We start from the raw sequence: 13303 nt of genomic DNA, 5'->3' as shown, positions 1-13303 counted from the left end.
TGCTGAGGTTGTGCTAAAACTGCTGGAGAAACTTTATTTTCCTAAAAGAAAAAATGGTTTGGTCGCTGTCATGTGTGCTTAGCAAGGCCTGTGGCCGATACTAATCGAGAATGATGTATTCTCTCATTGTGAAAAACGGCGTTCCTCTGTTGAGTGTTTTTGCCATTTTTTGTAGGTGATGATGGGTTGTGTGTGTCATGTGACCTACAACTGGGTTGGACTGGCCACAGAAGCACATGTGTATGTTGGACCGGGGCTCTTAGAGCCCTCTCTATTCTGTGTTTTTCCTTAGTAAAAATCAGATAGCAGGTTAGCTCATGCGCTGTGTGGAGCTGTCAAACGCTTCATAGAGCTGACTATGACATATGTGTCATATTCTCTTTTTGTCATTACATCGTATCATGGGTGTGGGGTCGTAAAGGGGTGAACTGGTAACCTTTCCTCTCCCCCTTGTTCTGTCGGTCAGGGGTACACCCCCTGTCCTTCAAGGTTCCCGTCACGTGGCGGTTCGGCACGTTACGGGGGGGGGGGGGGAGGGAGTTTCCTGGTCCCACGGCCTGGTATATTGGGCGTGTGCACCGCAGGAATTCCCCCGCCATAGAGTACGTCACCGTGCGCGTCTCTGTTGGTAGGACTTCCGTGTGCTGTTCAGGTCCATGTGATGGATCTGTTTCGGGGGGGTGGTCAGGGCTCCTCCTCACCAAGCGCCTATTCGGGCCTTCTGTGAGTTCGGACTCCTTCTTCCATGTGAGGGAGCCTCCATCAGAGTACAGAGCCTTCCTCCTCAGATTGTCAAAGTGAGTGGACCCTCTAGAAGGGTCCTATTCTATTGTATATGTATTCGATTCAATTCGATTATTGAGTGTGTATGGGTTCAGTGCCTCTTCCCCGGAGAGCCCTAAAACCAATTTTTTACATGCTCAGCTGCTGAGCTGCAAAGAACACGTGGGACAGATGTAGCAGATGTTACAAAAACAAATGGCTGCACACAACCTTGCAGAGGCCACTAATGGAAGATAGTTTAATTAACTTTAATTAACAGATTGCAGAATGGGTACAGTACAGTACAGCTCAATACACACAATTGTTAAGGGAATGCAGACCAGAGAAGGACTTTCGACTTGTTTACTTCATCAAGGTCCCCCATTTTCAATTCGTAATGAAATTGCTATTATGTGTCTGCATGAACACACAACTGTAACTGTACTCAAAAATAACTAAATAAGGGTTGTCTCAGTTCACAACTATATTGGTCAAGTTTTGGGTGGGACTTGTTTGCGTCCCTACAGCTTCTTATTCAATTGAGCGAGATGCTCGGTTATGTCACACAGCCAGCTTGCATCTGACAGTTCAGACAATATTTCTTCAACCCTTTGTTACCTATTCCGCCTGGATCTTTTTTGTATTTTGGGCTGTAAAATTGTCAAAGAATGTCTGAGGAGTAAGTGCTTTTGGCTTTTTTCCTTTGTTACTTCATCAATACCTCAGATGTTCAACACACATGTATGTGTAAGAATGTGTAATAACTAAGGCTGTCAAAGCTTTATTAACGCATTAACCCACAATTATTTTAACGCCGCTATTTTTTTACCGGCGCTCTTGGGGGGCCACATCAAATGACGTGGCGGGCCGCATTTGGCCCGCGGGCCATGAGTTTGACACCTATGCATTAGACTATTGTGTGATGTCATTATTCAGGCTCATTCTTAACCATCAATATTTGTTCATTTTCTTACTCACCTCTGATATATAATGCCATATTTACTTATTTGCATTTTGCATCTGAAAAAATACAACAATTTAATTTGAAAAATTAGACCAAATTTATGAACTTGAATTAACATTTATTTGTCTCTGCACTTAGAAATCAAAAACTAACAAAATAATCTAATGGAAAATAAATAGTTGTATGGCACAACAGCAGCATTTATCAGGATACAGTAAGTAACATTATCATCTGATAATAAAATGAACATAAAATAAATACTTGTATAAATCAAAATAAATAATGTTATAAACAAATGTGCACAGGTAATCAAGAACTGTATGAAAAATAGTAGCAGCATCTTCTTAGAACAACAAGAAGAAAAGTAACGTTAGGTTATGACTATAACCAAGTTCTGTTAATTAGGGGTGACGCTTGGCATCACTACTGCACTTGCTCGCGTACGTGCACGCGCACTGAATAATTTCCACAAATGTACCTTTAATACCAGTATTAGTCTGACCACACCCCTCATCAGCTTACCTTCATAAGCAGGTGTGTGGTCACCTGCTCTCCTCCTTCCCAAGCTTTCACCACAAGGTGAGGTCAAGGGCTGCAGCGGCCGTCTGATGCCAAGCGTCACCCCTAATTAACAGAACTTGGTTATAGTCATAACCTAACGTTCTGTTTCATTAGGGCCTCTGCTTGGCATCACTACTGCACAAAGGGAGGCCAAGCGGAGCCGCTGGCTGACAAATACACCCCGCTGACAGCCCCCCAAAACCATCAGAACAGGGAGGGCCGAGCCCCCCCGACCCCCCCTAATGGAGGGTATCCCCCCTATTAGGGGCTTCACGGGAAGGCGACGGACCCGACCGTGCGAAGAGGCACTCAAGCAACTCAACGCACAGGGTGAGCAGACCGTGGCTTGACCCCACGACTACACACACGCACAACCCGCATGCCACCCGGGAACGAACGGAGGAACAACCTCGTTACTGCCCCCAGAATCACGGGGTCAAGGGCAAACCCAACCCCGTGGCAAGGCCGTAGCAGCGGAGCGCGAAGGAAGACCCAGACCCACCAAAAGGACTGGACTCCCTGGAATGGGGGCCCGGAGAAGTCCATGATGCCAGCATCAAGACCCCACCAGGTGGGCACGTAGTGCCCCGCCCCCCACATCGCCAGCGTATTCGGACAAAAGCCCCCCAGTTACTGCACCTGGTAATCCCAGGCGGTATCCCAACCAAGTACTAACCAGGCCAGAACCTGCTTAGCTTCCGAGATCGGGCGTGTTCAGGTCGGTATGGCCGTAAGCCGAGCGGGCCCCGTCCCCCCAATAGTACACCGCCTGGCACACTGACCCTGCAGAACAGGCAGTCAGCATGGCCGTAAGCACACAAAAAAGGTTAACCAACGGAAGCAGGCAGCGCACCGGGGAAAAACCAGGCAACAGGCTGTTAACCCTAGCCTGGAGACTGCGGACGAGACAGGCGCCAGAGGGGACAGCTGAACACAGCTGCCCCGGCGGAAGGGGCGTATGCTGGCGTTGTTGCATGACCAAGCCTCCATTTAAAAACCCCCACCCAGAGGGGTTGAGGCAGAGAAGGCTGACACGATTGGCAGACGTCATGAACGTGCAGGGGCACCCTCAACCGGTGAACCCGGGAGTTGACACTGCTCCAACACACCAGGGAATCAACCACCTCGGTGTTACCCAATGCGGTGGTTGTTCCTATAACCCCTCAAGAAAAAACTCCAAAACACACCTGCGGGTATACACCGGCTATACCGCAGTACAAGTGTTTCAGTTTTCATCTGTGCAATATATTCTTTTCAATCTGTACAGCTCGCGTGGGAAGTCTCTCTGGGGATCCCCGTCTCCTTCCTATGGGAGGGTGGTGGGATGTAAAAATGTGAAAAAATTTTACCCCGGCTGTGTAGACTGGGATATATTCTTTTCAATCTGTACAGCTCGCGTGGGAAGTCTCTCTGGGGATCCCCGTCTCCTTCCTATGGGAGGGTGGTGGGATGTAAAAATGTGAAAAAATTTTACCCCGGCTGTGTAGACTGGGATACATACTGTTGATGCTTCCTTCTTTTCTATTCCAGAGGTGGAGTTAGGGAGTGTCACACCCCTCTTGTCGTTCCCCTGGGCGCCTTGGGGATTCAATGACAGGTCTAAATAGCCTGTTCATTGATGGGGGTGTGTCCCGACGCACGTATAGTGCTAGCTCGCTGTAAACAGGCGATTGACTGGCACGCCTTGGTTGCTTGTGGTTGAAACAGCGTTTTTATAAAGCAACTGAGATGGGGGTTTTTCCTCTTCCGACAACCAAATCCCATGACCTGGGTTGGTTTTTCGACGGATTCTCGTTCATGTCTGGGGGATGATGACGGAATAGATCTGAACATATGTAGAGGGGTCTCACGCCCTTGGGGTGGGCCACCAGGCGCGGTTCGCCCGAACGTCTGGGTGGCGCCTTCTTTTCATGTTAAGATCAACACGCATATCTGCCCTTCTCCTGGAGTAGGCATGTCGGCGTGGTTAGGGCACGGGACTGGTTCTGGTCACGCTGGTCCAGATCAGTTGAACCCGTTGTCCGCGGGGGATGCTGATCTGCTGTTCTGGTACCCTGAGGGACTTGGGCTTTTTTCAGGGGGAAAAATGCCAGGTCGGTCTGGGTGTCACAGGGTTAAGCGCTATGGAGACCCTGGTTGGGTACGTTTTTACTCAGCACTGTCGTAATGGCTTACAGCCATGCCATTCTGTACACGCTCGATCTTGTCGGATCTCGGCCGCTACACAGGTTGGTCCTGGTTAGTACTTGGTTGGGAGACCGCCTGGGAATACCAAGTACGGTGTGCTTAGGGGCTGGTTCTCCATTCTTTTTCGCTCCTCTCTCACGCATGGCGATGAGGGGCCTGTGGGGGTGGTTTTTTGACCTCCTCTGGTGACCCTGTGCTTCCCGTACCGCCAAGCCCGGTCCGAAGTGATGTTTGCGACCCGTAGGCCTGGGTTAACCCTTTTTTGAAAACTGAAACACTTGTACTGCGGTATAGCCGGTGTATACCCGCAGGTGTGTTTTGGAGTTTTTTCTTGAGGGGTTATAGGAACAACCACCGCATTGGGTAACACCGAGGTGGTTGATTCCCTGGTGTGTTGGAGCAGTGTCAACTCCCGGGTTCACCGGTTGAGGGTGCCCCTGCACGTTCATGACGTCTGCCAATCGTGTCAGCCTTCTCTGCCTCAACCCCTCTGGGTGGGGGTTTTTAAATGGAGGCTTGGTCATGCAACAACGCCAGCATACGCCCCTTCCGCCGGGGCAGCTGTGTTCAGCTGTCCCCTCTGGCGCCTGTCTCGTCCGCAGTCTCCAGGCTAGGGTTAACAGCCTGTTGCCTGGTTTTTCCCCGGTGCGCTGCCTGCTTCCGTTGGTTAACCTTTTTTGTGTGCTTACGGCCATGCTGACTGCCTGTTCTGCAGGGTCAGTGTGCCAGGCGGTGTACTATTGGGGGGACGGGGCCCGCTCGGCTTACGGCCATACCGACCTGAACACGCCCGATCTCGGAAGCTAAGCAGGTTCTGGCCTGGTTAGTACTTGGTTGGGATACCGCCTGGGATTACCAGGTGCAGTAACTGGGGGGCTTTTGTCCGAATACGCTGGCGATGTGGGGGGCGGGGCACTACGTGCCCACCTGGTGGGGTCTTGATGCTGGCATCATGGACTTCTCCGGGCCCCCATTCCAGGGAGTCCAGTCCTTTTGGTGGGTCTGGGTCTTCCTTCGCGCTCCGCTGCTACGGCCTTGCCACGGGGTTGGGTTTGCCCTTGACCCCGTGATTCTGGGGGCAGTAACGAGGTTGTTCCTCCGTTCGTTCCCGGGTGGCATGCGGGTTGTGCGTGTGTGTAGTCGTGGGGTCAAGCCACGGTCTGCTCACCCTGTGCGTTGAGTTGCTTGAGTGCCTCTTCGCACGGTCGGGTCCGTCGCCTTCCCGTGAAGCCCCTAATAGGGGGGATACCCTCCATTAGGGGGGGTCGGGGGGGCTCGGCCCTCCCTGTTCTGATGGTTTTGGGGGGCTGTCAGCGGGGTGTATTTGTCAGCCAGCGGCTCCGCTTGGCCTCCCTTTGTGCAGTAGTGATGCCAAGCAGAGGCCCTAATGAAACAGAACGTTAGGTTATGACTATAACCAAGTTCTGTTAATTAGGGGTGACGCTTGGCATCAGACGGCCGCTGCAGCCCTTGACCTCACCTTGTGGTGAAAGCTTGGGAAGGAGGAGAGCAGGTGACCACACACCTGCTTATGAAGGTAAGCTGATGAGGGGTGTGGTCAGACTAATACTGGTATTAAAGGTACATTTGTGGAAATTATTCAGTGCGCGTGCACGTACGCGAGCAAGTGCAGTAGTGATGCCAAGCGTCACCCCTAATTAACAGAACTTGGTTATAGTCATAACCTAACGTTACTTTTCTTCTTGTTGTTCTAAGAAGATGCTGCTACTATTTTTCATACAGTTCTTGATTACCTGTGCACATTTGTTTATAACATTATTTATTTTGATTTATACAAGTATTTATTTTATGTTCATTTTATTATCAGATGATAATGTTACTTACTGTATCCTGATAAATGCTGCTGTTGTGCCATACAACTATTTATTTTCCATTAGATTATTTTGTTAGTTTTTGATTTCTAAGTGCAGAGACAAATAAATGTTAATTCAAGTTCATAAATTTGGTCTAATTTTTCAAATTAAATTGTTGTATTTTTTCAGATGCAAAATGCAAATAAGTAAATATGGCATTATATATCAGAGGTGAGTAAGAAAATGAACAAATATTGATGGTTAAGAATGAGCCTGAATAATGACATCACACAATAGTCTAATGCATAGGTGTCAAACTCATGGCCCGCGGGCCAAATGCGGCCCGCCACGTCATTTGATGTGGCCCCCCAAGAGCGCCGGTAAAAAAATAGCGGCGTTAAAATAATTGTGGGTTAATGCGTTAATAAAGCTTTGACAGCCTTAGTTATTACACATTCTTACACATACATGTGTGTTGAACATCTGAGGTATTGATGAAGTAACAAAGGAAAAAAGCCAAAAGCACTTACTCCTCAGACATTCTTTGACAATTTTACAGCCCAAAATACAAAAAAGATCCAGGCGGAATAGGTAACAAAGGGTTGAAGAAATATTGTCTGAACTGTCAGATGCAAGCTGGCTGTGTGACATAACCGAGCATCTCGCTCAATTGAATAAGAAGCTGTAGGGACGCAAACAAGTCCCACCCAAAACTTGACCAATATAGTTGTGAACTGAGACAACCCTTATTTAGTTATTTTTGAGTACAGTTACAGTTGTGTGTTCATGCAGACACATAATAGCAATTTCATTACGAATTGAAAATGGGGGACCTTGATGAAGTAAACAAGTCGAAAGTCCTTCTCTGGTCTGCATTCCCTTAACAATTGTGTGTATTGAGCTGTACTGTACTGTACCCATTCTGCAATCTGTTAATTAAAGTTAATTAAACTATCTTCCATTAGTGGCCTCTGCAAGGTTGTGTGCAGCCATTTGTTTTTGTAACATCTGCTACATCTGTCCCACGTGTTCTTTGCAGCTCAGTTGTTAGTTCTGCCCTTCTTGACTGTGACAAAAAGGTTTTGAACAAACTTAATGTCATAGCTTGTATTTGATGATATTCTTCTTTGTTATTTACTTGAATGGTTTGATCATTGATTGATGGAGTAATATGGGGTTCTGATAAACTAAAATTATTTGTTAAAATAACATAAGCTAACATATATTTCTACATCTATGCAAATGCATATGCAATATGTATTTAAGCATTACATCACGCGCAGGAGTGGTTTGTGACCAATAAACCATGCCTAGGGGTGGTCGTTAGACCCCCCTAGGCATGGTTTATTGGTCACAAATCACGACTGCAAGTGGTGTAAAGCTTTTATACAACTGCCAGATTCATCCAACCTTATTTCTATACAATAAACACACATTAATCGAAGATTTATTGAAAAAACCATCCGCCAGAAAAAGTAGTTCCCACAACTACAAAAAAGACAAGTTGCCTCCATGTGGAAGCAGCTTGAAGTGCATCCAACCAAACTAACACATCCAACGGTGTATTATTGGAATGATTGAGAGAAGTTGCCTCATGTGGAAGCAGCTTGAAGTGCATCCAACCAACTAACACATCCAACTGTGTATTATTGGAATGATTGATTGAAAATTTTATTACCAGATGCAGAATGGGTACAATACAGTACGGCTCAATACACACAATTGTTAAGGGAATGCAGACCTACTTTCCATAGAACTTCATTCTTAGATGCTTCTATATAAAGTAGGTAAAACAAATTAAAAAGTTTTCTTTGCCCTATAGGAAAAAAACTTTTTCTTCGCCCTATTTTTTTATTTATTTCTTTTAGCCTAAACTTAACCAGTTGGAAACCAGGGGTACAGTAATAAAATTAGCAATCAACCAATCAATCAATTCAATAGACCATGCTCACTTAAAACAGCGCTGCTTCTCTCTCAGTCTGACTCCCCCGCTGTTGCAGACAGGAGTGTGTGTGTGTGTGTGTGTGTGCGTGTGTGTGTGTGTGTGTGTGTCACAGTGTGTGTGTGTGTGTGTGTGTGTGTGTATGTGTGTGTGTGTGTGTGTGTGTGTGTATGTGTGTGTGTGTGTGTGTGTGTGTGTGTGTGTGTTTGTGGGTACGCCAGCGTCGGACAGTGTGAGAGTGAACGCTGCAGTCAGTGGGAAGGAAGTAGAAATTTAAATCAATCAATTAATCAATCAATCAATCCGCGATTTTTCTTTTGTTCTAGATTGACTCAAGACCCATCAATTACATCATCCAACATTGTTTAAAGGACTAACACATTCCCCTTGACAGAATCGCTTCATATTTAGTCGTTATGGTGCTATCAACATATCCATTTGTTGTCCGCGATCTTGTTTTCTCCCGGAGTGAGCCGGGGAGTGATATGTGATTCGGTTGTGGGCGGGTCCTGAGCCCAGGACCGTGGATTGTTTCCAATAAAGACGTGTAAATGGCCAATCAGAATCGAGAAATTTGCATGCCGTTGTATAAAACTTGAATAAGTAATAAATACAGAAACAACATGTTTAACAATATGTAAATGAGTAGCTACATTTATTTTACATTACATTAACATTAATACGGTCTTTGGCCCTTTGAGGGCAACCATAATGCTGATGTGGCCCTCTGTGAAAATGAGTTTGACACCCCTGTAGAGAGGAACTGAGGAGGGTAGAAAGAAAGAGAAGTCACCGCTGCTCTGTGAAAATGAGTTTGACACCCCTGTAGAGAGGAACTGAGGAGGGCAGAAAGAAAGAGAAGTCACCGCTGTAGACAACAACTGACTCAATTTTGGATCTAGAATTCTTATTTCTTGTGATAATATAAATTAGATTGGGAGAGTAGCTTAATATAAGCCTAATCTACTGGGGGAAACCTTGTTTTAACCTTTGAATAGACTGCTACCTAATAAGGTATTACACTCTTATCTTATGAGCTTGTATAGCACATCTGCAGACATATTGATCTAGTGTGTAGACTATTCTCTTATAGCCAACTTTTGTCATCACGACTTTATTGTTTTACAGGATAATATACTGTACCAATACTGTAGATCTGTCTCTGGGTACTTCTTCTCTTCTCTCATTTCTGGACTCTTTTTGTATCACAAACAGTACTGTATTTGCAAATCTGGTATGTCATAAATGTATCTGTACTGTCTATCTGTATGTCGTGTGTGTCATATATGTTATGATTAATTGAAAATGGGGGACCCTGAAGTAAACAAGTCGAAAGTCTTTCTCTGGTCTGCATTCCCTTAACAATTGTGTGTATTGAGCTGTACTGTACTGTACCCATTCTGCAATCTGTTAATTAAAGTTAATTAAACTATCTTCCATTAGTGGCCTCTGCAAGGTTGTGTGCAGCCATTTGTTTTTGTAACATCTGCTACATCTGTCCCACGTGTTCTTTGCAGCTCAGTTGTTAGTTCTGCCCTTCTTGACTGTGACAAAAAGGTTTTGAACAAACTTAATGTCATAGCTTGTATTTGATGATATTCTTCTTTGTTATTTACTTGAATGGTTTGATCATTGATTGATGGAGTAATATGGGGTTCTGATAAACTAAAATTATTTGTTAAAATAACATAAGCTAACATATATTTTTACATCTATGCAAATGCATATGCAATATGTATAACTTGAATAAGTAATAAATACAGAAACAACATGTTTAACAATATGTAAATGAGTAGCTACATTTATTTTACATTACATTAACATTAATACAGTCTTTGGCCCTTTGAGGGCAACCATAATGCTGATGTGGCCCTCTGTGAAAATGAGTTTGACACCCCTGGTCTAATGATTAGAATGTTGTGTGATGTCATTATTACTTAGTATTAGACTAATCCTAATGAGATATTCCTCTAAATATGACTTCGAAAACAGCCACAATTCAAGGAAAAAAAATAGTAAAAAAATATTCAGGGGGCCCCCATAGCTCTCAGGTGATAATTCGAACCCTGGTTAATACTACATCCTAACTAACATTATATGCATTCATAACCATATAATCCCATTGTAATTCGATTTTATGGCCCCCGAGACACATCATGTCCCTTATTTTTTAAATGAAAATGAGGTTGTTCAATCATAATATACTAAATGTGAAACCCATAGATAATAATGTTTTCTGACTATAATAGAACAATATTAGAATATAACTTCTGAAAAAAAGTTTAGTATATTTATTATTATTTTATTTATTTATATTTAGTATTTTTATAGTATAGTTTTACCTTGCCGGGTCAAGAATGACCCTAACATCACAGTCGTACCTTTTTTCTGCAGATACCTTCAGAATTTTCAAAATGGTGAAACATAGTTTTGCTGTGCTTATATATGTGTTGTGGAGGATATCATAAAGCCTTGTTCTAATAAAATAAACTACATGGTAGTTATTACATATTATAACATTGAAACGGGTTGCTGGAGACAAACACCACAAAGAATAATCAGCCTTTATGAAGTTGAGGGGTAACAGGTTTCCGTAGTGATAGTGAATTATTGTACAGCGTATGACTCAAACCTATTTCTATTGTTTATTTGAATTTTTTTATCCACTTTTTTCTCCTCCTTTTTCTGTGTTTTTCTAGTCTTACCCCGAAAATGCGATCGTTACAAAACGCTTGGTTTATGTCCGGCAAAGTAAGAAAGTGTGATCGTTACAGAAACATGTTTCAGGTTTGGTAAAATAGACATAGGGGGTCCTTACCTTAGCCAGAAGGTAATCCAAAAAGAATAAAATCTGTATTGCAATGAAATTATACTAATCGCAATTTCAATTATATTTCAGGACGTTGCTTTGGACAACATATCAGGTCTTGAAACCACCCCGCTGTTGATCATCCTGTTGATGACCATCCTACTAATGACCGCTGATCACTGTTGATCACACAGCGTCCTGCCCCTGTTCCTGATGGGCCCCCTGCTCCTGCTGTTCTCGAGGAACTTCCTGTTCCTGCTGTTCCCAAGGAGCTTCTTGTTCCTGTTGTTTCCCCCCTTGTGTCTGCTGTCAGATATTGGCAGGTTTTTGCTAATGTAAAGAATATCCATAAAAGTATCCATCTATAAATCTACCATATCTATCTATTTATCTATCCATATGTCTATAATTGTATCAATTGTGAAATGACTTACCAGTAAACTGTTATTTACTGTGTTGGCCTATTCTATGTGTGCACACAGGGAATGGCTTCGCATTCCTCACAACAGCTCCTGTGGAGACTAAAGTCTGTGTTCTAAGAACGTTGTAATCCAATCCTAACTAGCTGACCAATACCTATTTATTTATTTATTTGGTCTTGTGTCAGTCATGTCTTCTGATCCTATTTCTGAAGAAGCATCTTCATTGGCTTAGTGACGACATAAAAGAAGCTTGATTCCTCCTGCTCTTGGCAGACTGTCAGATGTGTATACTCTGCCCGTTGCAATGTTCAATTCCTTGCAATGTCTCCTGTTTGTAACTAATTGCTTGATTCTCTTTTTGAATAAACCTTCTGAAAGATGTTTCTACCTTTCATTATTGGATATTATTGATAACCTTGACAATTTGGATAGTGTGTCAGATAGGTGTCAATTTGGGTGAAGGCCTGGTGGGATTATTTGACAATTTATATGTGATTATCTCACACGGCTCCTGGGAAGCCCCCTGAATCCCCTGCTCCTGAGAAACTCCCTGCTCCTCCTCCTCCTAATGCTCCTGGGCATCCCCTCCAGATGGGTTCAGGAAATACTGTGTAGCTGAGCAAAGAAATTGAAGAAATGGAGGAACTTGTCATTAGATGCTAGACTGCAAATGTCACTGATTGTCACTCATATTTTGGTCAGTAACTCAATTTCCCACTCTGCCCCTAGTGGTTGGTCACAGGCATGGTACTTTCACATGCTGTGTAATATCATGATGAATACTTTGTATATGACGTTGTGAGCCCTTGCTATTAAGGGTTCAAGAAGCATAACTATTAGAAGGATGCCATCGGTTGCCTTCTTCTTTAACTCCTACCTGGATCTCAGAGCTCTCATAAGTCCCAAAGCAATGTAACTTGCTAGGCGGGTTCAAAATGACGACCACTACTCAGGCCACAAGTATTACAATGATCGGCAAGATGGTGGCACATTATAACTAGCCGTTACACTTAACTTCTGAACCACATGGCCTAGAATAAAATCATTAATTATTAATATTCCTTAAAGTCCTTAGGTCAAATCGTATCGCATATACTAAATGTCATAATGTTTTTTCTTCTTTTCAAATTTGTATTTATTTTAAAATATTTTTTGGAAGCAGGCCACATATTGTACCCTATATTATTGTATATGTAAATATGTGAGTGTATGGGCACGGTCACATACTGTATGTGTAGGCCTATCATATCATATTGACATGTAAGTGTCCCTCTCTCTTGACACAGTTGGTGCCATGAGTATACCAGGAGGCCACCATTGAGAAGATCCTACGCTTCCTGAAATGCAACCCCAGCCATTGTATTTTACAGACTGGACATTCAACACATGTTCCAAACATTCACAATATAATACAAACACATAACAAACAAACAATACAATACAAACACATAACAAACAATACAATACAAACACATACTGTTTAAAAAACACAAATTACATACAAAAGAACACAGAATGACAGAACACAGAATAGTGCACAAAAGCAAACAGAGGAAGATGGGGAAGGGGGCATCAATACATACAAGTATGTTTTCGACAAGAGATCCAAAAAGAGCTTCTTTGTTATTTCATCATATTATACACAAAAATATGTAAAATATGCAAGTGGCTGATCCACTCACCAGCCAATGGCAAAATTGGAACATTCACAAAGGACAAAAGGAGCCAACTCTGCACCCTGTACACACGCATATTATACATTGCACATAGTCCAGTAAAGAGTTCAAATAAGACCTTATTTTATCCCACAAGCCCTCTATGCCTTAATCCAGTTGCCTTAAT

At 43.5% G+C, this 13303-nt stretch overlaps 1 long non-coding RNA gene across 1 annotated transcript in view; it reads left to right on the top strand.

Moving 5' to 3' along the window:
• LOC311238740 overlaps nucleotides 1–11842 on the top strand; it is a 44844-nt gene extending 33002 nt beyond the window's left edge. The window contains exon 5 of the long non-coding RNA XR_014620391.1: nucleotides 11130–11842. This is a non-coding gene — a long non-coding RNA (uncharacterized lncRNA). The remainder of the gene's footprint in view (nucleotides 1–11129) is intronic.
• Nucleotides 11843–13303: the final 1461 nt, after the last annotated feature.

The sequence above is a fragment of the Notolepis coatsorum genome, assembly GCF_963971535.1.
Source record: "Notolepis coatsorum genome assembly, chromosome: 13".
Taxonomy (NCBI): Eukaryota; Metazoa; Chordata; class Actinopteri; order Aulopiformes; family Paralepididae; genus Notolepis; species Notolepis coatsorum.
Note: the sequence above shows the minus strand (reverse complement) of the source record. Positions and strands in the feature narration are given on the sequence as shown.